Source organism: Dermacentor albipictus, chromosome 2 (assembly GCF_038994185.2).
Source record: "Dermacentor albipictus isolate Rhodes 1998 colony chromosome 2, USDA_Dalb.pri_finalv2, whole genome shotgun sequence".
NCBI lineage: Eukaryota > Metazoa > Arthropoda > Arachnida > Ixodida > Ixodidae > Dermacentor > Dermacentor albipictus.
In genome coordinates this window covers 208,340,547-208,365,217 of record NC_091822.1, presented here as the reverse complement: position 1 = coordinate 208,365,217, position 24,671 = coordinate 208,340,547, and the positions used below count along the sequence as shown (strand labels likewise).

The window sequence follows — 24,671 nt, the reverse complement described above, 5'->3', positions numbered from 1 at the left end:
TTGACAGTTAGTGGAACGGGTTATTCTAAAGTCGCACACACACAAAGGGGCCTGTAAGCACTGCGGGGCGCCAGCCAGACCGGCAACCCCCCCGAGACAACCATAGCAAATAAGTAATACATTCTTCGTTTCGTTTAGGCATGTACGCACACGAAAGGGCCTGTAAGTGCTGCGGGGCACCTGCCAGACCGGTAACCACTGGAGCCAACCACAACAAATAGAAAATTTACCCTTCATTTCGATGAGACATGGTGGTCGACCATCCTTTTTGCCCGGGGTGCTACACGCCAACCATAACAGATTTCATGTATTTAATATGCGGAGTGAATGCAAGTTTCGAGTCCAATAGGATGCCGAGAAACTTGTGCTCGGCACGTACGGGTAATCTGCTACCAGAGAGCCCAACAGCAGGGTACAGTAGTATTCCTCTCTTATTCGTGAAAGGAACGCATATACATTTCTGTGGGCTTAACCTAAAGCCATTTTCATCAGCCCATTTTGCCACTTTATTTAAGCCATGCTGGACATGTCGTTCGCATATAGCAAGGTTCCATGATAGAACTCCAATCTGCACATGGCCTACATATACTGAGTAGAACATTCTTTGTGAGATAGCCGTGCGCAAAGAATTTATTTTTACAATGAATTGTGCAGCTTGGCCCACCACCTTTCGGAACACCGGTTTCCTGGGTGAAAGACCTCGACAATGTATGGCCCACCATTACACAAAAGGTGCGGTTAGAAAAATAACTTTCGATTATACTCAACATACTGCCGCGGATACCCATAGCGAAAAGGTCTCGGATAATACCAACGTGCCATGTGGTGTCATATGCTTTCTCCAAATGAAAAAATAAGGAGAAAAAAACTGTTTCTGTATGATGGCACCCCTTATATTTGCGTCAATGCGAGCAAGGTGGTAGACCGGCCTTCTCTGAAAGCACGTTGGTGTGGATCTAGTAGTCGGTTGCTCACAAGGAGATAGACTAGGCACCGGTTTATCATCTTTTCGAAGTGGTTGCAGAGACAGCCTGTAAAAGCGAAAGGTCTGTAATTACTAAGGACGGGTACTTCCCTTGTTTGAATATGGGTATTACTATTTATAGCTCATTTCCAAGAACATGGAATGTACCCAGCGTCCCACATGACATTAAGAAGTGAAAGGAGTGTGTTCTGTGTTTCAGGGTAGAAGTACTTGATCATTTCACATATTATACGGTCACCACCTGGTGCTGAGCTGATGCAACAAGCAAGAAAGATTTTAAGCTCAGCTCAAGTGAGCAGGCAGCTGTAATCTTCATTTTGGGAACATTTCCAATCAAGAGACTGTCACTCTGCGCGTTCTTTGAATCTCAGGAATGATTGTGTGTAATCAGATGCACTTGAGTTATATTCAAAGCCCATTTGACAGAATTTGGCCATTTGCCAAGTCCTTCCTCGACTCTTGTGACTATATTTGTTATTTGTTCTGCGTTCAAGCTTGCACTGGTCATTTTGCACTCCTTGCTCTCTTTCCCAACTACATATTCCATTTTCAAATTGATACATCTATGCTCACTACCTATGCCGTTATACCCTTCTTCATCAATGACCATTTCTCTCAACTTATCATGAATTCATTCTTCCATAAGGCAGTAATCAATGGTCGATTGCCGGTTTCCCACTTTCCTCGTAGTGTGCCCGTCATACTTAGGCCCTGTATTGACGATAACGAGGTTATGTTGCTCACGAAGATCTAGCATTCACTTCCAGTTGTTGTCGGTATAGCCATCTGAATCCTGTATGTAGGCATTCATGTCACCTAATAGGATAATTTCGGCATCACTCCCGATACCCTTAATATAGCCACTTAGACATTCCACTAACTCTTGATTCTTCTCTACACAATTATTTCCCGTCCACAAATACGTTACGCCCAGCTAACTTTTCTTTACACTCATTGTACATGATGACCAAAGATGATAATGACATCTTGAATTTACTCTTTTCTATTCGCCTCCCTGATGGATGGGCATTCCGACTCCCCCTCCCTTTCTTTGCGATTTAGTTTTGTTGCACCCTTCGCAAACACAATTCTCTATCACTGGCGGTTCTTCCGAGTCTCGAAGGTGCGTTTCTGTAATCGCATACACCCCTATTTGTTTTCTATTTAACTGCTACTCAATCTCTGCCCAGTTGTCCTTTCTTCTACCACCCTGCATGTTTATGTAGCCTATTGCATAGCGAGCTCTCTTTCATGTTTTCCTCCTTTTTCTCTGATTGACTGCGCCTAGGGGACCGTCTTCATTATTACCTACACTGACCTTCTGATCGCGCGTGGGCCTCGCAAAAAAGCAACCGCGCGACCAGCACGTCGCCAGCCCACTTCCCGTCCAAGCCTGTGATTGAAGCCGTCTCGTTGGAAACCACGACACCTTCTCACTGCCCTATTTACTTCTACAACCTCGAAACCTTTCTCTTGGCCAACTGTCGATATAGCCTCATTGGCAGCCAATACGGCTTATTGTACGTTACTGTCACGTAAAGGCAGCTCCGCCACCGTGCACACCACGATCTGCACCTGAGGCGACAGCTCGCGCAAGTCGTCCACGGCATTTGCCAGGGGCTGGGCTAGTCCTATCGCTGTTCTCTTTAAGACGTTATTTCGCCCATCCGCTACCACGAAAAGGTTGCGTAGTCCATTTCCTACATTTCCTGCTTCGCCCTCGTCATTTCACCCCACGTCCACATCCGCTGCAGCCTCTCTACAACACGAGTGAACATTGCTTCTACTCGCCTCTTCTGTGTCGTCTCGTGCAGGTCTCACTTAGCAGTTCGGTATGGAGCTTCTCCGTTTCGCGATTCTTTCACGCTCGCTCTCGCAGTTACACCAAGCGCGAGCACTGAACGCCACGTCGTTACTACGAAATGGTCAACTCCCTGAGGAGATTCTACGTAAGATTTTCCCCGTGTTTGATCTTCGGCTGATTCGCGCCAAAATCACTCTGTCATGTATGCGCGAGACGCATGACTGGCGCATGTCGGGCGTCTTGCGGCCCACTCTCTCGCTGAAGGCCGACGGCTACTCCGCGAGCTAGGCTGCAGAGGCTTTCTGTCACTCTTTTTCCTGTTGCCAGTAATCGCCGAGTGTCCCCATTTGTTGAATTTCTTTCCCTATGCCTATACCCTCATATTCTAGTACACAGTACCCCGGCGCAACCGCGAGAAAGCGCTCGTGCTACTGCTCACGCATACGTCGTCTTTTTTCTACAGCTGGCTCTGGTGCCGCTCATCATTCCAGCGTCGACTTCTGTCGTCCTAGTGGGGAGGCCGCGTTTTCGGGGGTACGAGCAATTGCTTAAGGGGTTATGGCTTATAATGGCTTATAAGACATTCGTTTTCTTGCTTGATGGACACATTTAATAACAGAGGTGACACGTGAATGTGTCTGCGTACCTATATCGTCACGATGACCACAGGTCAGAACATTAAATATGTTCCTACGTTTGTTCAAACTTCTGTGTCACCCCTGTGTCGTGCGCTAAACAGCTTGACCGGTCATCCATATTCACAGAGTGGAATGACTCAAAAATTTTGTTAATGTTTTACGCAGAGAACGCCCACCAGTTTCTCATCTCTTCACATACATAACCGACAACTATGCAAGCACGCATCCGCCGCGGCAAAGCCCGGTGGCTATGCCGTTGCGCTACTGAACTCAACGTCGCCCTTACGTTTAGGCACACCTTACGGAGTCCCATGTGGTCATCTACAGGCCCCCACTACGGCATGGCTCAAATGCAGTTTGTGTTTTGATTCGTGTAACACCAGAATTTATTTCATTTTATAATGCATTATTTGGTGAGCTCCGCAGCCCTGCCACGCAAAGAGTCTAATTCGTTGCATTTGCACAAGAATGCGTAATTCTCCAAGTTATGACGTTTACAACCTATGATAAAGTAAATGTAGATGACTGCTAGCTTTTAAGCTATAAGTAGCAATTTAAAACAAAAATAAGCTAAAAAATAATACCCATACTGAGACATAGGGCTCCATAGAAGATGCATGGCAGGTGTGGGCCAAGTGAAATTTGGGGGTGAGTGAACTTGAAAGTTGTGATTGGGTCAACTTGAAATTTGATGATGGGCAACTGAAATTTCGGTGTGGGCCAACTTATATTTGGTGGTGGGCCAAATTGAAATTACTGGGTGGGCCAACTTGAATTGTGGGGTGCGCCAACTTAAATTAGGATTGGGTCAAGTTAGAATTTGTGGTGGGTTAACCTGAAATTTGGACATAGGACAAATTAAATTTGTTGGTGGGCCAACAAGAAATTTCAACGTAGGCCAACTTGAAATTCTGAGGCGTGTCAAATTAAATTTGGGGGTGGGCCAAGGTAAATCTGGAGGCGGGCCAACTTGAAATTTGGGCGTAGGCGAGCCTAAATTTCGGGTCGGCCAAGTTAAAATATGTGAGTGGGCCAACTGAAATTTGAGGGTGGGCCAAATGAAATTTGGGTTGGACCAAATGAAATTTGGAGCTGGGCAACTTAAACGGCGTCCTTCCTTTTATGAACACCTCGCGGGCACGCGAGCGCGTTAAGACGCTTGGTGCCTTTTCATTGTGCCTTACAAGGCGCAGTCAGAATTCATAGCAAGTGCTCAGGCCCTGCATAAACAGTACGGCGAGGATCATGAGGTGGTCTACGTGGACGCAGGGCGTCAGCCTCCCGTATGGTCCAGGCGGCAGCCGACAATCAAGGAAAGCTTCTAACCTCCAGCTAAACATCACCAATTCCATCGCAGAAGAGGCAGCCATCGCGCTTGCTGTCGTCTCCACATCTGCCACTACAATTAGTACTGGTTCCAAATCCGCCATTCTCGCCTATGCCAATGGCTACATATCCCGCATCGCTGCGCGCTTACTACGCTTCTGGCAGCCCCGACACCCCGTAACCCTAATATGGACGCCAGCACGTGCCGGGCTCCCTGGCGACGAGGCGGCTCGCATTCGGGGCAGTAGAAGTCGAGCTACGAGCCGAGGATTGCCTGCTTCCATGATATTCCCTCCCCGGCAAAACTGATACCTTCAGGTGGCATGTGCAGGTTTATTAACCAATTGCTTTCACCACTTAGAGGTGAATGTTCTACATCCACCTCCAAGGTTTGAAAGTAGTAGTGCTGGCTAACACCTACAGAAAGTTGTTTTTTCATCCACTTTCAATGCCATTTTTATCATTTCTTTAGTTCAATTAGTAACCACATGTCTCCTTTGTTGTCCTTGGTACCTTATATGCTGGCTTCTCATGATATGATTCATAAAAATCGGGCCTCTTGGTTAACCCCCTTTCTTCTCGTTCTCTTACTACCGTGACAAACGAAGGCAATACACACCCCCGGCCCCATCCATCACCAGAGCGCAAGCCGCACACTGGCGACGACTACAAGCAAGGACAGCTCTATAACCCCTACTACTACATGCCCGATACCCAGACGAATTTCCCTGCAAACTTTGCGGCAAATCAGGTGACTTCCTACACACCCTCTTCATCATGCCCGACCTTTCCTCATCTTCCATTACCTGCCATGGCGGAGTGTTACTAGGAGACTCCCCTGACCGGCACTTCCGCTCAAGACCAGCGCCGGATCATCTCCAGTGCTGTGAGAAGGAATGCGCTCCAAAGAGCTCTCCTTCGCTTTATAAGGGTGTCATTCATTCATTTTTTTCATTTTTATTTCCCTAAAGACCCCCGAAGGGGTATTACATAAGGCGTGGGGTTTTTTTTTCTTAGGCAGAATATTGTTGATACCGATCAGTGCGATGTTATATTTGATATGCTATGCATGAAGCTTGATGGGCAGGTGATAATGGCGATGTTATGAGAAAGGCCGTTCCAGTCTTTTGCTGCTCTGGGAAAAAAATGAAGCAGAAAATGTTTTAGTGCGGGCACGTGAGCGAGAAACTTGCAAGGAATGACCAGTGCGGTGAGATATGTGAGCTGCAGGGATAATGTAAGGAGCGCAATTAAGCGGCGAGTGAAAGAACTTGTGAAATAGAGAGAGGGTTGAAATGCGTCGGCAACAGGATAAAGGTGATAAGTTACACTCAGCTTTGAGGGATGACGCACTGATTTCATATGAACACGAAGCATGAATGAATCTAGCAGCACGATTTTGAACGGATTCTAGGGTATTAGTGAGACCTACTTCGGGTGGGTTCCAGATGGGAGATGCGTACTCGAACTTAGCCCTCATTAAAGATTTATAAGCAAGTAGTTTTACGTGTCTCGGAGCGTTGATGGTTGATATATAAGTGGATGATATAAGTGGTTACTGATTCAACAGGGATGTTAGCTATGTTATAAGTGAAGTGAAGGGGAATTTTACAACGATTGAAGGAAATGAGCTTGCATTTAGTAGGGTTTAGGGACATTAGCCATCATCACACCATTGTAGTATGTGGTCGAGATCTTGTTGTAGAATCATATGGTCAGATGGGCTAGTAATGGTTCAGTAGATAACGCAGTCGTCAGCAAACATGCGAATATTAGAAGACACATGCAAAGGCAGGTCGTTAATGTATATTAGGAACAGAAGAGGGCCGAGGACAGAGTCTTGAGGCACCCCCGATGAGACTGGAACTGGGCTGGATAATTTGTTGTTGGTAAACACTACTTCTGAACGGTTAGTCAAGAATGCTTTTATGCAATGTAGTACATTCGGGTGCAAGTTTAAGAAGGACAATTTTAAAGTTAGGCGTTTATGGGGTACTTTATCAAAAGCTTTCGTGAAGTCAAGAAATAAGGAGTCAGTTTGTACGTTAACATCAAGGTTAGCGTGAAGGTCATGAACAAAGATGGCAAGCTGGGTTTCGCAAGAGAAACCCTTACGAAACCCATGTTGAGAATGGTGAAGGTAGTTATGAGAGTCGAGGAAATTCATGATGTAAGAGTAAATGACGTGTTCCATGAGTTTGCAAGGTACGCTGGTCAATGGAATTGTTCGGTAGTTCAGAGGTGAGTTTTTGTTACCGGATTTGAAGATGGGAACGACCTTTCCCACTTTCCAGTCATCTGGAATGATACCTGTTGAAAGAGATTGCGAAAATAATAAGACAAGATAAGCGGAAGCAATGTGACCTATATTTTTTAACACTTTAGCGTTAATGTCGTCCAGTCCAGATGCCAATGATAACTTAGTCTTTTCGATGAGGGATGAGATACCATCAACAGAAAAGCTGATTTCAGGCATGGAAGACGTGATACGACATGAAAACATGGGTAAGGAAGTGTTAACCTCTTTAGTAAAGACTGATGAAAAGGCCTTGTTAAAAGCATCGGCACATTCAGCTGCTGAAATAACCTCTCCAGAGTCGTTAGTAAGCGTGGTAGAAGCTGCTGCTTGGGGGTTAATAATCTGCCAAAACTTGCGTGGGTTATTAGTTAACATATTAGGCAAATCGTTGTTAAAGAAAGTGAATTTGGCGATTCCCGTGAGATAAGCTTTTTCTGCTACACAATACTTCACCCAGTTTTGGGCGCCTCCTTTAAGTTTGGCATTCCGGAATAAACGTTTTTTCTTGTTATCTAGGCGCCGTGCAATATTTTGTTAAACCATGGCTTTTGGCTGTTTACGCGGATAGTAGTTTTAGGGATGAACAGGTGTATTAGCTCGGTTAGTTTCTGCTTAAAAGTAAGCCAGTTTTCCTGAACGGAACAGTGATAAAAATTGGCCTCATATGTCGGAAAAAAGGTGCAAAGTTCGTTATTTATGGCCTCATAATTTCCCCTATTGTATAATGTTATAGTTTTCTTGTGCGAGGGATTGGTAGTAGGGCTAAAACTGAAATTTACCTGAATAAATTTATGGTCACTAATTTCATGCAGATAGTTAATCGAAGACAGGCTATTGGGATGGGTCGTCAGAATTAAATCCAAAATGTTAGAGGACTCGCAAGTTACACGCGTTGGCTGAGTTATTAACTGCGTTAGGTTATAATCAAGGCAAACATCAAGAAAATCTCTAGCTTCAGCTGTGTTAGCCGTTCCAGTTTCTTCGCTCCATTTAATACCGGGAAAATTAAAATCACCAAAAAGAACGAGATAGGCTTTACGATAGGTCAAGGTAAGCTGGTTTAGATTATTATTAAGTGCGCGGGAGAAGTTAGGATTGTTATATGGGGGCCTATAGCAAACACCCAATAATACAGATTGTGGTAAAGCTTGGATTAATAGCCATAAAATTTCCATCTCAGAGTCAATGTTAACTTCAGAACACGGTAATTGTTTACTGGCTGCAATGAGAACACCGCCCCCGCGAGTGCCTTTGCGGTCATTCCGGTAGACATTGAAATTCGGTAAATCGGCGAGTACTTCTGCGTCGGCAACATCACTTGATAGCCACGTTTCGGTTAGTATCAGAATACTGCTATCAGAAGACTTGACAAGATAGGACAGGTGCTCACGTTTGGGTATGAAACTTCGAATGTTAGTGAAGATTACGGAAAAAAAAAGGTTAGCTTTTGATCTAGGGTGAAAACTGGTGATAAGTGCTTGACGCTGATGTGATTGTTACTGGATTTCTTGTACTGTTCTTGAGGTTTAATTGAAAAGATAGCGTTTCGAGCCGATGTGAAGCGTTTTGTAGCGTAGAGAAAATGGAACAGATTTCTGTCTTGCAAATTTGACCAAATGACTTCTGGCGGTCTGAACCTTGCGTGAGAAATCCTCACCTATACTATAGGGTGTTCCTTTCAATTTACGTCCACTTTAAAGGATAGCGTCCTTTATTTTGTGGAACGCGAATTTCGCTATTATCGCCCTACATCTCCCGCCTGTGTGGCGGCTTAAGCGATGCGCACGGTCGATTTCTTTAGGGTTAATATCTATACCTAAATGGTCACGGCAATGTTGAATGCTTATTTTCTCAGATTCGGCATACGATTCAGATGGCTTGGCGTCTGGAAGGCCGTAGAAAGTTAGATTGTTACGTCGCGACCTGTTTTCGGCGTCATCCAAACGTACTTCAATATCGTCGGTTAGGCGTGATGTATGAACAGTGTTATTTTTTATAAGTTCTAATTCGGCTTGGAGGGATGGCAGAGAATGGTAATGTTTTTCAATGTCGGCCCTTCTCTTAGTTAAGTCAGATAGGGCTTGCTCTGTTGTTAATAGTTGGTTCTTTAGACCCTGCACTTCGCTTATTAGCGTTGACTGGCCCGCGGAAAGTTTTTGTAGTTCCACGAGAATAGGATCAGGGCCGGGGTTTGACTCTACGTCACCCGATAACAAAAGCAACAACAACTGAACAACACCAGCACACTCAATAACGGTCGCACAGCAGCAACGTGGGCTCGGTAGCTGCAGCAAGAAGTAATTACTTGTCTTCTTAGAAAAAAGTGATTCTGATACACCAACCTGCATAGCAAGAAGTAGCGGGTATGTAGGTGACGACACTAAGCAGCCACCAAGCCCACGAAGCGCGGCTGACAGTTGCAGCTTATTTATAGTTGGCAACGTAGCTGATGTTGGTGACGACGGCGCTGACGATCCACCATCCAGGGCCAGGCACAGCGGTAGTGGCGACAGGAAAGCAGATAGCGGCGGGTTCAAGCTTGATACGTGGACGGTTGTCAGCTGGATAGTGGGCGGAGCAGAGTTGTAGCACAGCAATCCACAGGCAGCAGAAGAAGTCACACCGGCAGCAAGGAGCAGATGGACGGGGACGGCGGATAGCATCTGCATAGCATGCCCTCATAGTAAGGGAGGGGGCACCCTTACATATGCTTACCTTTCGTATCATTGACGATAAATGTTCCTACCAGCAGCCAGGTTTGCGCGGACGAGGAACGCGCGCACAGCACAGGCCTGCGACACGGCGGCGACGCCCTCTGCCCTCACGCAACGCCTCACGGAGGCAGCAGCCGTGGTGGTCGACCGCTCTGCTCCGTCCGGGCGCGTTCGTGCCTGGCGCTCCATTGGTACGATCGCATTGAAGGGGCGGCGAGGAAACCTGTCTGCTCAAGCCGAAGCATGCCATCCACCGGTAAGGCTTGTCGCGCATAAGCTAGGAAAAGCAAGTAAGCAAAACTGAGCAATAACGGAGTCAAGGCAGAGCCAAACAATGCTTAAGCATTAGTGGACAGTTTTCAGAATATTTGTAGCGCTCTCTTATAATTAATGAAGGGAAAGTCAGTCGTTCACGCGTTCGTAGAAAATGCTACATGTAGCATTTGTAGCCTTTTCTACAAACGGGTAGATGTCTGACTTTCCCTTCAATAATTACTTCTCTCCACTTTGCGGCTTTCCGCAGAACTATTACGTCAAACTAATGCGTTTGCTTCCAGTTGTTGACAAACACGACTTCGCCCTGCCATCTGCTAGCCGCCTGGTTAGCTCACATGGTAGAGCGGCTGCCCCGGAAAAGGCGGTGGCCCTGGGTTCGAGTCCCGGATCAGGAGGTGTCTTTCTTCAACTGCGAGGCTCTTCTTTCGAGGAACCCGTATAGGTTTCTTTTGTAGCATTTTCTACGAACGGGTGGATATCTGACTTTCCCTTCATTAATTGCTTCTCTCCACTTTGCGGGTTTCCGCAGAACTATTACGTCTCTTGTTATTATGCTGCGAGCAGGCCACTGTTACGAGCCGTACGCCAATCGATGCCAGTTAGCCTGGACGCGTAAAATCGACAAGCCCTTGGGCAGAGTGCGGTTCGCGCACACCGGTTGACAACGCGGGCGTTATGGCCACTGACGAATAGGCGTCGCCACCGAGCCGGGCGGGCAATCTTTCCCTCGCCTTCCGCGATCCTCCTCGCCCCATGAGCGGCGGCGGCGGCGTCTCGCCACTCGTCCGCTGCATCCGTCCCCGCGCAGGTGAGTGCTGCCCTCCTCTTGCACTGTGGGCCTCGCCGAGTCGTTGTGGGATCTGATTCTGATGTACTAAGCCCTGTTACGCCGGGCACTTTCCGCGGCGACGTCCACCACGCAAGGTTACGGATGTGAGACGCTAGCATTATCACGAAGATTACGAGAGAAATGTAGCAGTAATTTAGGAACATTTAAAAAAGAAACATGCAGATCCAGCACGTATGTGACGCGAGGCTTTCTTGAAGTGGTTAATTAAATTCTGTGCAACTAACGTCCATGTGCACAATTGTCAAAAGATAAATTCTGCGGTTTTGCGTATTAGGTCGAAAATTGCGTTTACTTTAATTCATACTATGCAGCGTGCAACTTCGTGTAATGTTTATGTTTATCCACCACAGAGGACATAACTTGAATGAGACGCAATTTTTACATTTATGCACTCAAGCTATGCTGAAAATACCAGATCGAGTGGACGCACCAGCGCGTGAGAGGCAACGGGGACGGACGGACGATGTACAATTGAGGAGGGAACACACTTTTCTATTTGTTAATCATACTTATCTTTTCAACAGTGTCCCATTAGAATCAGTCACATGTTTTAAATACTTAGGTATTCATGTAATGTAAATTGGACAGTGGATACAGAAAACATTATTAACAATGCCAACCGTATGCTAAGACACTTAGCTCGCAACTTTTCCACCGTTCGTTCTTCAGCTAAACCAGCACTTTATAAAACATTAATAAAATCGAAGCTTGAATACGCTGCTTGCGTATGGGATCCTATGCATGTACAATTATTCACTGCCCTGGAACTTGTTCAGAATGACTCATTTTAGTCCCTCCAACTACAATCGCATTGTAGCATAACAGCCATGAAAGCCAGCCTTTTCCTCCCGTCTCTAGCAGCGCGTCGGAAAATTGACCGCCTGAATTTACTTCATAACATACACTGCCATACCGTTCTTCACGACAAGTTAGTTCTGTCACCACAATGTATGCCCCATCGCATTCATCATCGCCGTAATGAAGATGTTCCATTTTGTAAAACGAAAACATTTTTCGAATCTTTCCTAGGCGCACACCAATCAGTGGAACCGCCTTCCTGCTGACATTGCATCAATCATGGATAACCAACGTCTTCGCGAGACACTGTTCTTTAAGCACATGCCTGTTCTAAATTGTTATTATTACTCACTGTATCTTGCTTTATACATGTTTGTATTTTTGTTCCACACCGGCAAATACCCATTCTGGAGCGTTGTACAAGAATGGCGCGCACCCAGTACAAAACTGCTATGTCAAAGAATATAAGTAAATCAAAGAACACGTAGAATATGATGCGCACCCCATTAAGAGGTCGCAGTGTTTTAAAGATACCTATGAGCCGACATTATATGTTCGTGTTCTATGTAGAAATTTCTTTTATTACGCCGAACTGAGGTACGTGCGCTTACACTACATTGTCGGTCTGCATACAGCGTTAATTTAAGCCGGTTTGCTGAGGCTAGTTTCGCCGCACATAGAAATGTGGTATGTGTGACCATATCCACCCACTGTCAAATTCTACGTTGCGGAAGTTGTCAACACACTGGAGTAGTACTCAGAAATGCGGAGGCACGTCCGACGTATCCCATCAATTTTTTTTTAAAGGTACGTTAGACGGATCCAGCAGTTGTTTTATTTCTTTTTCCATGGAATCACGTCTTGCGTATCTCGTTGGTTTTCGCATGTTTCGCGTTAAGGTGCGTAAAACGCGCTGAAACGCCACACATGTACTTTCGTGCACGTTGAATGCTTTGCGGGCCTGAGAGGGCGCCGCCAATCCTTCACACGGCTCCGACTGCCGCATCTGCTTTCCAAGAGGCGCGCTTCCACGCAAAACAAGACGCGTTCCCTTCGCTGCCTCTCCATGCGATCCTATGACAACATATGCTTCTCGCCAAATGACCAAAAAATGCAATTACACTCCGTTGCCAATCCGTTTGAGTGATTGACCGAAATTCATCTCTATCGCACCTGTTCTTTGTATATTTCTCAATAACCAACTTGCCAAGGTCGAAACTGCGACGTGCAAATTAACAGAAATGTCATCGAACGGCAAGTGGCGAAGCGCAACTCTTCTCCGTGAACTATGTACATTCAAGTTGCCTTCACTTTTCATTACACAACTGGCGCGAGTGGCCCTTTCAGAACTGTTTGCTTTGCTGCTCACAACCAGTCCTCGTATTCACAAAACATTCTTGCGCTGAATGTTTTCGTGCGAGCCAGTAGTGGTGCAGGACATATTATTAGCGAAAGCGATCAGGCAATGAAAAACAGCGCTTAAGAACGAAAATCTTTGCGAATTCATTTTTGGCGCGTCTACGGAAGATTGTGCTTTAATCGTACCGTTATGCCCACGCATATCAAAAACATTGAAACAGTGCGTATATACAGAGCCGTATCGGAACTCCCGCTTCTGCATAGCTTTAAAGCATACTCAGGTGAGTCCGGAAACACTTATGTTCATTCATTTACTTAAAGTAGTGAATGTTGTGGGTGGGGTTCGCGAAGATGAGGGAGGATCTTCTTGCAGCAGCTCACTTTGATGATGACTGCCAGAGCGGGGCTAACGAAACACGTTTGCAAGTGGCTGCAGGCATTCAATGGCTGATACATAGAGCGTTCGGGTATAGGGGCGCTATAACGCAAAGCTAATCTAAGCAGTTTCTATTCCATTTCTGCAATTTGCACTACAGGAATGGTCGAACATTTTTTCGGGCCACCTCCGCTTCGCCTCGCTGTCACGTGACGTCACGAAAGCCGCGAAAACTCCCCGTCTCATGTGATGTGTACACACTGATTACGCAGGAATACACCGATAAAGAAATTGTTATTTCTAATCTACGCCTGTTTCGCCATTAGTCTTTCGCTACTGATCAAAAGTTTTCGGACCGCGCCCACTTTCCATTCTGTCACGCGATGTCGAAAAACCGCGAGAACTCGCCACGTGAAGGGGACTAGGGGCGCTATAACGTAAAACTATTCCAAACTTTTCTGTTCCAATTCTGCAATCAGCCCTCCGCGATTAGCGAAAACTTTTTTGGGGCCAGCCCCACTTCACCTGCTTGTCAAGCGACGTCACGAAAACCGCGATAGCTCACCATCTGATATGACGTCTACACAATGATTATGCATGATGTGACCGAATAAATGAAATATCGTTATTTCTGATCCGACCCCTTTTTGCCATTAGCCCTCGGATATTGGTCGAAAGCTTTTGGGCTGCACCCACTTTACCTGCCTGTCACGCGACGTCACAAAACCGCAAATACTCACCGCGTCAAAGTGACGTGTACGCATTAAAGGTGCATTAATTTGCCGAACAAAACTGACTTTTATTCTGAATACCCGCAGCCTGCCGCTTTTCAAAAGGAATAAAAGAAGGCTGCCGCCGATCGCTGATGAACTGGCTACTCGCACCTGTCGGAGAGCATGGGTTTATTTGCGTATAATAAAACTTTTTACGTGGCCGCGTAACGTATTCGAGCACTTTCGGAACGTTTTCGACCGCGTTCTGCCAGCTCTTCTTTGCTGAGGATCCATTTTAGTGTCATTCTTAAGCTTCCGTTGCATGCCGCCAAAATTTTCGACCTGTCACCGCCATCTAAATAAGGGATAGCGGACCAATCGCAGACGCCGGCACCACCCTCTTCATCCGTTTATCGATTTTCAGTGCACTGGCTCGGCCCCATCGAATCCCTCGCCACTTGAGCATGCTCCTCGCCTCTTGTCACCCAATTAGATAAGACAAGCAGCTCAGTGTATTAGGCAATGTTATTCGTTTTTCAAGCAAACAAAAGTGACCTCCAATGAACAGAGAAGACCGCGTGTGAAGGACGAACTCCGAATGGGCTCCGGCTCTTGGAACACCTCACAGCTGATCTTTTGTTTCTACAACGTGCCTACCAGTCGATGGATCTTAACGGGCGAAATCTTTTGAGACCAAGATCTCCCAGATCCGGTGAGACCTCGGCCCTTGGACATTTCAAGACAAGCAGGCCCCAGCGCTAGGCCTAACGTAGGCACCGCGATTACGGCGCGACAGCATCGCGTGCCGCCCATGCCCATTGCACTGCTACCGTGACCATGGCTGCCCGAGACCCCCTGCCTGCCGCAGCATTGGACGAAACAACACCAGCCGCCGCTATGGATCAAGAACCGACTCCAGACAACGAAGACGGGACTTGGTTTCTCGTGGCCCGAAAGCGCAAGAAACAGGTCCAAGCTACGTCGAATTAGCCACCCAACACCGAACCCGCACAGCAGGACCACGTACATCTGACATTGCGCAATAAGAGCTCGCAGCTGCCCCCGCTACCGATCGACGACTTGAAAGTGGTCTTCCGACCGAGAGATGGAGTAAATTTCGGTGAGTGGCCACAGCACTCTATAGCCAGAGCTATAGGCACAGCGGCTCAATTAAACGAGAGCACGCTCCACCAGCTAACCATCCGCATACGCCGAGAGCAGAACGTCGCAGTGGTCAGCACACCGGACGAAGAACTAGCGGCAAGACTGCAGCTGTTCAAGTCTATATGCCTGGAAAACAAGCAGCACGAGGTTCAGGCCTATGTGGCTGCTCCGGATGCTTCCTGCAAAGAAGTCATCTCCAGCATAGAAAAAAAAAACACAACGCCGACAACACTAATGACTAATATCCGATCACCGATAGCTCAGGTCCTGCATGCAAAAATGACCGGAAATTCAGCCACGGCCATCATCACGTTCTCTGGCATTCGGGTTCCCCGGTACATCTACTATTACGGAGCAGAATACCGGTGCTACATTTATAAACCCCGACAGCAGCTGTGCGGCGTGTGCCTCTCCACGGGTGATCGAGCGGATGTTTGCCCAACCCCGGATAAACCCCGGTGTGCTGCGTGCGGAACTTCCAACCCCTCCGAACGACATGATTGCACGCTGAAATGTTTTCATTGTGGTGGTGAGCATCCCGCCACAGACTCGATGGGCTGTAAGGCAACGCAAACCCTTTAGCATGAGCCACATGTTCCGAGAGCAGCAGAAAATGACGGAGCAACAACTCCAGCACGAAAAGAAGTCCAGCAAGGTAACGACATTCAACGGTGCGGCACCTGCGACTACTGATGCAACACGGGGTCGTTCTCGCTACCGATCCCGGGGACACAGCCAGTCCCAAAGTCGCAGTAGGTCCAGGGTCCGCAGGCCGTCCGAGGACCAGAAGCAACCACGTGGTCGAAGCCGATCTGGGAGCCGCAGCCTGATGCAGTAGAAACAGCGACCCAAGGAACATCAGGCCGCGTGGACGAAACCGCCCGACCATCACACCAGGAAGGTGACAGCGGTGAGTTGGCCAGCGCAGTTTCCCCCTCTTTCCTCCTCCCTTCCTTCACCTCCGTCCGCACAGCAAACAAACAAACAAAACAAACTGTCTCCCACAGCGACGCTTTCACTCACCCAGACACACACACTCGCACTTGAGAAACTCCCTCACAATTCCTGCACCAAACATGAACTGTGCGAAATGATAGAGGAAATGGCGACTGTTTTGAGAGCGGAAATGCAAGAAATGAAAGAAGAGATCATGGCTGATGTTAAGCACATGCTACAACAGGTCATACAACAAGCGATGACTGATATGCAACAATTCATCAGTGCAACTTTTAGCTCAACTTTCAATCATCAAAACGACTCACTTCAACATGACACTAACGCCACTCGAGAACCAAGAAGGTCACACCCTTACACCCGTCCGGCTCGTACAACACTTGCCATCACCAGTGAGGCGGTATCAACCAATCATGGCCAGCAAACCTAAGAGCAGTACCACCACCTTCGGGGTGTGGCAATGGAATTGTAGAAGGTACCGAAGGAAGAGGGGTTCCCTCACACAATTCCTAGCCACACGTCCTCACCCACCAAACGTTATAGCACTACAAGGAGTACATTGTACTCCGACACTCACTGGATACAATGCATACAGCGACAAGCATGACACCACCAAACAACCACTAGCTGTCACTCTTGTGTCCAAACAAGTCACAGTGATCGAGGACACGCTCGACAGCTCCCATGTTCCGTATGTGCTCTTTGAAATTTTACCTAGGAATCGATATGAAACCAGCTAGTTTTTACTTAATATCTACAGTGGACCCAAATTGCGATGAGACGACTTCGGACAATTTTTTTCGGCCGCCAATAAACAAGCCAACAAATTGATTATTCTGGGAGATTTCAATGCGTCTGATCCAGCCTGGGGGTACCAAACATAAACTCCAAAAGGCCGCCGTCTAGCCCACGCCATGAACCTTCATCAATTCACTCTGCTGACAGAACCTGACACACCAACCAGAACGGGCAACAGCGTAAGCAGGGATACCTACCCTGACCTAACAATGGTGAAGGGGTTGACTCAATGTTCCTGGAACAACCTAATAGAGAATCTTGGCAGTGACCACAACATTCTAGCCACAGAAGTCCAACTGGTGGCCATACGCACCCCAGGACGTCCAATTAAAATAACGAACTGGGACAGTTTCCGGCACAACAGAACCGAATCTCCACAACACGACCCGCCATTTCTACATGAGTGGACAAAACAGCTACAAGCAGATCTTAAAGCAGCCACTAAGCAACTTACTGCAACAACGAAGACAACGGATGTGGACAGACATCTGCTCCATCTCTCGGATGCTCGAAGAGGCCTGACCAAACGATGGAAGAGGCAGAGGCACAACCGTAGGCTGAAAAAAGGAATCGCCCGGATCACAGCAGAAGCTGAAGAATACGCCACCCGCCTCACTAATAGCAATTGGCACAACCTCTGCGACCGCCTTAATGGCACACTAAGTAGTTCCAAAACGTGGTCCCTCCTCAGAGCACAACTCAGCCCAACGCTCACAAAAACGCACACAACACAGTCCGCACTATCATCCACAAAGAACAAATGGATGATGACGCGCTCCTCCAAACACTGCAACAGAGATACATTGCTACAGGCCACTGACCGGATACAAAGACTATCCACAAGAGGAAGAAACCCAATTGGACGGCGATATTACAGAGACAGAAGTGAGGGCAGCCGTACATGACATAAGACGAAACACGGCGCCCGGAGCAGACGGCACTGGCTATGCACTGCTACATCGACGACCAGGCCATACGGCAACTCACTGCATACTACAACTACAATTGGGAAAACGGAATGCTTCCACAGGATTGGCGACACGTCGATATCACCTTAATTCCGAAACCCGGGAAGCCACTGTCCCTCCAAAATCTCAGACCCATTTCCCTGACTTCGTGTATTGGCAAACTCTTCCAGCACGTAGTTCTAAATCGCCTCCAGCCTCACCTCGAAGCGAACCAATTCTTCCCCAATACCTTATTCGGCTATCGACCAGGTCTATCTGCGCAGGACATACTCCTACAACTTGAGGAGGGTGTTGTGGATGGTCCCAGTAAAGCTCAAACAAGAGCCATTCTGGCGTTGGACCTCAAAGGAGCCTTCGATAATATCTCACATGACTTCATTCTAAACAACCTTGCATTCTCCCGATGCGGAAAACGCATCTATGATTATGTCCGAGCCTTTTTATCTGACCGCACAGCCACCATCGGCTAGGCTGATATTCGGTCGGATATCATAAAACTTTCCGGCAGAGGGACACCCCAGGGTTCGGTTCTCTCACTCACCCTGTATAACGTGGCGATGGCAAAGCTACCACCGCTCCTCGACAAACTTCCGAACGTGCAGCACGCCCTGTACGCCGATGATGTTACAATCTGGGTGACCACAGGGTCAGACGGCGCCATCCAAGACGCACTACAAGAAGCCGTAAATATAGTTCAAGAGTATGCAACAGCCGAAGGACTCACATGCGCAGCTGAGAAGTAGGAGCTCCTGCTTGTATTCAAGAAACGGAACAAGGCCAGTATTCCACCAGCTATCACATTGCATCGCAATGGCAACGTTATTCCAAGGGTAGACAGACTACGTATACTAGGCCTTCCCATACAACACAATGGGAAGGCCACACATACCCTACACGTGCTCCGCAAACAACTTACCCAAATAACGTACATGATAAAGCGCATTACAAACCACCGACAAGGACTGCAAGAAAAGGACGTACTCCGAATTGTGCAAGCCCTCATAATTAGCCGATTAACCTACCACCTCCCCTATCATATTGTGACTCAGACTGAGTTGCACCAGATGGACACCCTCCTCCGTACGGCACTAAAGGCAACGCTGGGACTACCCCGACACGCGTCTACACAGCTCCTACTACGACTGGGGGTGCACAACACCATCTGCGAGCTAGTTGAAGGTCATCTTAACAGCCAATTGCAACGTCTGCAACGAACAAGGCAAGGGTGCCACATTCTATTCCGGCTAGGATACCAAACAGCAAGAAAACCACAACAGGAAAACCGCACACTTCTTCCGCTTGGCATTCGCTACAAAATTCACGTGGCCCCAATTCCCCGGAATATGCACCCTGACCGTCATGAAAGGCAAGAGCACAAGTCCTGGCTCGACTCTTTGGCGATGACACATCAAACACACCAGTCCTATACACCAACGTGGCCCGCTACCCAGAGAAACGTGCCCCATGTCTAGTCATACTAGATAGTGCAGACATTCTGAGGGCTTCGGCCACGCTCAACACTGTGGACAGTTGCACGGCGGAAGAGGCTGCTATCGCCCTAGCCATCGTACACGCTTCGTACCTGGATGGGCCTATCACAGTGGTCACTGATTCTCAGACCGCCTGCCGGACTTTGGCACAAGGGAGGGTGACACCCTAAACACACCGCATCTTTACATCAGTACACCCCACAGCGTTACACAAGGTGCGTATCGTCTGGATAGCTGGACACGCATCTCTCCATGGTAATGAACGCGCTAATGCGGTAGCCCGATAGCTCGCTAACCGGGCGCCATGGGAAGAGCTGTCCAACCCAGACGACGCACCGACAGAACCACTGAACCACACTGAAACTCTACAATATTGTTACGGTTAATGTTAAACCGGCTTAAGGGACGAGATTGATGGTGAAGTCAAGATGGCGTCCCGAGGCTGCACACGCTAACGTCTTCTTCCTCTTCTGCTCGCCCGGCTCATGCCGTAGCAATCCCCGGTTGCCAGACGACGCCCGCTGGGCAAGCCCAAATCACTCGGAAAGCGTAGGGTGAAACCGCTTAAGACGGGCAACATGTACTAACTGTGTCCGGCTAGACCGACGACCAGCGGACGTCAAGCGTGCCACCACGTACGTCAAGTCACTCAAGCGATCTACAATGACGAATGGGCCCGTGTACTGGGGTAAAAACTTTTCGCATAAGCCACGTTTACGTTCCGGAGTCCACAACCACACAAAGTCTCCTTTAGCGTACGAGACAGACTGGTGTCGGCTGTCATAGCGCTCTTTTGATCGGTGTTGCGATGCCACAGTATGAAGGCGAGCGATATGCCGGGCTTCTTCGGCAAGACAAAGCGTCTTGGCAACAGAGTACTCGCTGTGAAAATCAAACGGTAGTATAGTGTCAATGCAGCTTAGCGGTGAACGTGCGTAAAGGAGATAAAAAGGACTGTAATCGGTCGTCTCATGGTTTGCAGTATTATAAGCATAGGTGAAGAAGGGGAGTACGTCATCCCAGTCCTTATGATCGGAAGATACGTACATGGCCAGCATGTTAGAGTTCTGTTCGTACGTTCTACAAGCCCATTTGTCTGAGGGTGATAAGACGTTGAATGAGGGAACTGTGAACTACAGAGACGAAGCAGTTCTTCTACGGCGTCCGCAACAAACTGACGACCGCGATCGCTAATGATGACACGGGGGGGACCATGTCGAAGAATAATGAATCGAAGCAAAAACGTTGCAACGGACACAGCTGTTGAAGATGGTACGGCCGCCGTTTCCGCGTAACCGGTCAGATGATCGACAGATACGATCACCCATCGGTTGTCGTTAGATGATCGGGGAAATGGGCCCAGAAGATCGATACCCACTTCTTCAAATGGCAGGCGAGGCGGCGGCAGAGGTTGGAGAGGACCTGGCGGAGCGGTCGTAGGGCGCTTGTAGCGTTGACATTGTTCGCAACTGGCGACGTAGTGCTTGACTGTGTCCCGCATTTTGGGCCAGTAAAACGCTCCTGTGTCCGGTTCAAAGTTCTGATGAATCCTAGATGGCCAGAGGTCACATCGTCGTGCATGGCTCTTAGTATGTCCGTTCGCAGACTCTACGGCACCACCAGAAAGAAGCGTGCGCCTTTAGCTGAATAATTGGTCTTGTAAAGCAGGCCGTCGCGGACACAAAAGCGACCGGTGGCTCCAGGACACGATGCGGCTACAAATAGAGGTTCCAAACTAATATCATTTTCATGCTCTGCTTTGAAAGTCGTCGAGTCTGGGAATGTAGAAGAAATGGGAGCAAAACAGTCATCAAAATTGTCTGCGTCACACTCCGTCGTCGTCAGAGGAAGGCGGGAGAGACAGTCCGCATCTGCGTGGCGACGTCCGGACTTGCAGAAAATAACGAAGTCGTACTCCTGCAGTCGAAGAGCCCAACGTGCCAGTCGTCCACTCGGGTCACGGAGATTCACCAACCAGCATAACGCGTGGTGGTCAGTAACGATAGTGAACGGGCGTCCGTAGATATAGGGCCGAAATTTGTGGACAGCGAAAACAGCTGCCAAGCATTCTTGCTCGGTCACAGCGTAATTGCGTTCCGCCTTAGTCAAAGAGCGACTAGCATAAGCCACAACGTGTTCAGCTCCGTCATGACGTTGCACTAGTACGGCACCGATGCCGATGCCACTGGCATCAGCGTGCACTTCCGTAGGTGCGGATGCATCGGAGTGACGCAATATGGGCCCTGACGTTAGTAGAAATTTTAGCTGGCGGAACGCGTCGTCGCAAGCCGATGTCCCGTTGAAAGGGAGGGCTTTTTGGAAAAGACATGTTAGGGGGTACACCACGTCAGCGAACCTTGGGACGAAGCGCCGAAAATACGAGCACAGGCCCAAAAAACTCCAACTCCCGCACTGACTTCGGTGCTTCGAAAGAGCTGACTGCCTCAGTCTTCCGTGGATCTGGCCTCACACCGTTTTTCTCGACCAGATGCCCAAGTACTAACGTCTCCGTTTCCCCGAAACGACATTTCTTGGAATTTAGGATCAAGCCGGCTTGTTTGACACAATCCAGAACAAGATTGAGACGGCTGTTATGCTCACTCAATGTGCTGCCAAAAATCACCACGTCATCGAAGTAGCACAAACAAATTTCCCATTTAAGTCCTCGGAGGATAGTATCCATGAATAGTTCGAATGTTGCTGGCGCGTTACAAAGGCCGAAAGGCATAACGTTAAATTCATAAAGACCATCTGGTGTCACGAAGGCCGTTTTCTCCTTATCGTCTGGGTGCATGAGTATCTGCCAATACCGTGATCGCAAATCCAGTGATGAAAAGTAGGAAGTGGAATGTAAACAATCGATGACATCATCAATTCTAGGAAGTGGATACACATCCTTTTTGGTGACTGCATTCAGTTTCCTGTAATCAACGCAAAACTGCCACGATCCATCCCTCTTTACTAAGATTACTGGTGCTGCCCACGGACTAGAGGACTCTTGAACAACACTTTTCCGTAGCATGTCTTTCACCTGTTCAGCAATAACTGTCCTCTCTGTTGCAGAAACGCGGTAAGGCTTTTGCCGAATGGGATGCGCAGATCCGGTGCCAATTCTGTGGCGAGCACGAGAACGAGGGAGTGAAGCTTGCTTGTCGCCTTGTGCGAAATCGAATACAGAAAGATGTGCCCATAAAACTTCTGCGAGAGCGTGGCGCTCATGTGAGGGCAGCGCCTTGTTGATCATCCATAGGATCTGCTCTTCAGAAGTGCTTTGGTGAGGATCGCTAGTACGAGACTGCTCCTCCTCGCTTAGAACTGTAATGGAGCTGTAAGTAATCTCGTCAAATTCAGCGAGCTTCATATCACGCGGAAGAACAGCAGGGACGCAAGAACAATTGAAAGCCCACAAATTTGAGACGCCATTCACTACTCTCACGACAGAGCGTGGAACGAGTACATCTTTCTCTGCGCAGCTCTACGTAAGTGGCTGGACTTGGGCGTCAAACGATGAAAGGTCGGCAGCAGCGAAGTTGACGGGGATACGTGACAGCGACCAAGGCGGTACCAGCAAATCTTTCCAAACAACACAATAGTTTTTCACTGGTAAGGATGTGTCGGCAAGGGTGGCGAGAAGCGCGCTATTCGAAGTAATTTCGCCTGTGCCACAGTTAACGGATGCACCACAATCCTGAAGAAAGTCAATCCCGAGAATCACGTCGTGAGTGCACTGCGGTAGTACGAGAAATTCTGTTTTAAGATCTTCTCCTCCGAACAAAACACTTGCAACACAAATACCAAGGGCAACTAGGCACTCTCCACTGACACCTCGAAATGTCACACCACCATTCCACGGGAACATACCTTTCCGACCCAGCCTCTCTTTGAATGTCATACTCATGACGGAACCGGTAGCGCCAGTATCCACTAATGCTGTTGTAGGTATACTATCAATTAACACCCGCACTTTGTTCTTCACCATCATAATAGGCAGAGGAGTATTTCGCACAGACGCAGACTGTCCGGCGACCTTACCTCCATCGGTCACGCCGGCTAGTTTCCCGACGGCGGTGGTGACGCAGCACGTCGCCGTGGTGACGGTGAACGGCGTTGGCGACTGGTTGGGGGCGTCAGGCTGCGGTCTGAAGCTGGCGAGCCACTCCTTCTACTATATTGACGGAAGGTATTCCGGGGTGGCGCGCCTGTGGTGTTTGCACTATCAGGGTCTGTCGGCCAACGGTCGTCATAACTGTCACGTTCAAAATTAGGCCAAGTTGGTGGTGGGCCATATCTTGTCTGTCGAGGCGCCACAGCTGTAACACACAGGCGATGCGCGACCGACGTTGTAAACCTCGGGGTCAACCCTGGGACGCTGCGACTAATAAATGCGATCTTCCGAATTCCGATTCGTGGTGGTAGCTCGACGAGTTCGTTGATCGTGCGTCACGTCGTCGGGAAAGGTACGTCGGTACTGTCGCGGCTGATCGACTCGACACTCTGCAACGCCTGGCATGGCAGACAATGCGGACACAGCAGATGCATGTTCTTGAGGTTGGTTGGGAGCCCAGCCAAGCTGTTCGACATCCGCCCCTTTGGTGTGTCTTTCACGTTCTTCGCGAACAATTTGCCTTATAGTTGCCGCAAGGTCAAATTGAAAACTGTAGTTGTCATTGTCTTCAACGCTTGCCACCGTTGTGACATTTGCTAACCTGCCGAACCTAGGCGTGATACGGCGCAGCTTCAAGGCCTCAAATGTGCGGCAATGCTTGATGAGGTCGGCGACCGAGGCGAGGCTCTCCTTTCCGAATAAATAATTGTACACATCCTCGGCTATGCCTTTGAGAAGGTGTCCAACCTTGTCCTCTTCGGACATTCGAGGTTTGACCGTTCTGCAAAGCTTCAGGATTGCCTCAATGTACGTAGTACAGGTCTCACTTGGGACTTGAGCGCGCTGAAGCAATGTCTGCTCCGCCCGCTTCCTTTTCGTGGTGCAATCGCCGAAGCACTCGGTAAGGTGAGTAACGAAGCTGTCCTACGTTGTGCAGATATCTTCATGGTTCTCGAACCACACTAGCGCAGTGTCTGTGAGGAACAGAACCACATTGTCGAGCTGAGCCGTGGAGTTCCAGCCGTTGTACTTGCTCACACGCTTGTAGTGGGTG

At 48.4% G+C, this 24,671-nt stretch overlaps 1 protein-coding gene across 1 annotated transcript in view; it reads left to right on the top strand.

Annotated features, from left to right (window-relative positions):
* Positions 1 to 10,808: 10,808 nt before the first annotated feature.
* Positions 10,809 to 24,671, top strand: part of LOC139055657 (uncharacterized) — a 287,082-nt gene continuing 273,219 nt past the window's right edge. Inside the window, exon 1 of the mRNA XM_070533187.1 lies at positions 10,809 to 10,850. The gene's annotated coding sequence lies outside the window, so the exon portion shown is untranslated. The remainder of the gene's footprint in view (positions 10,851 to 24,671) is intronic.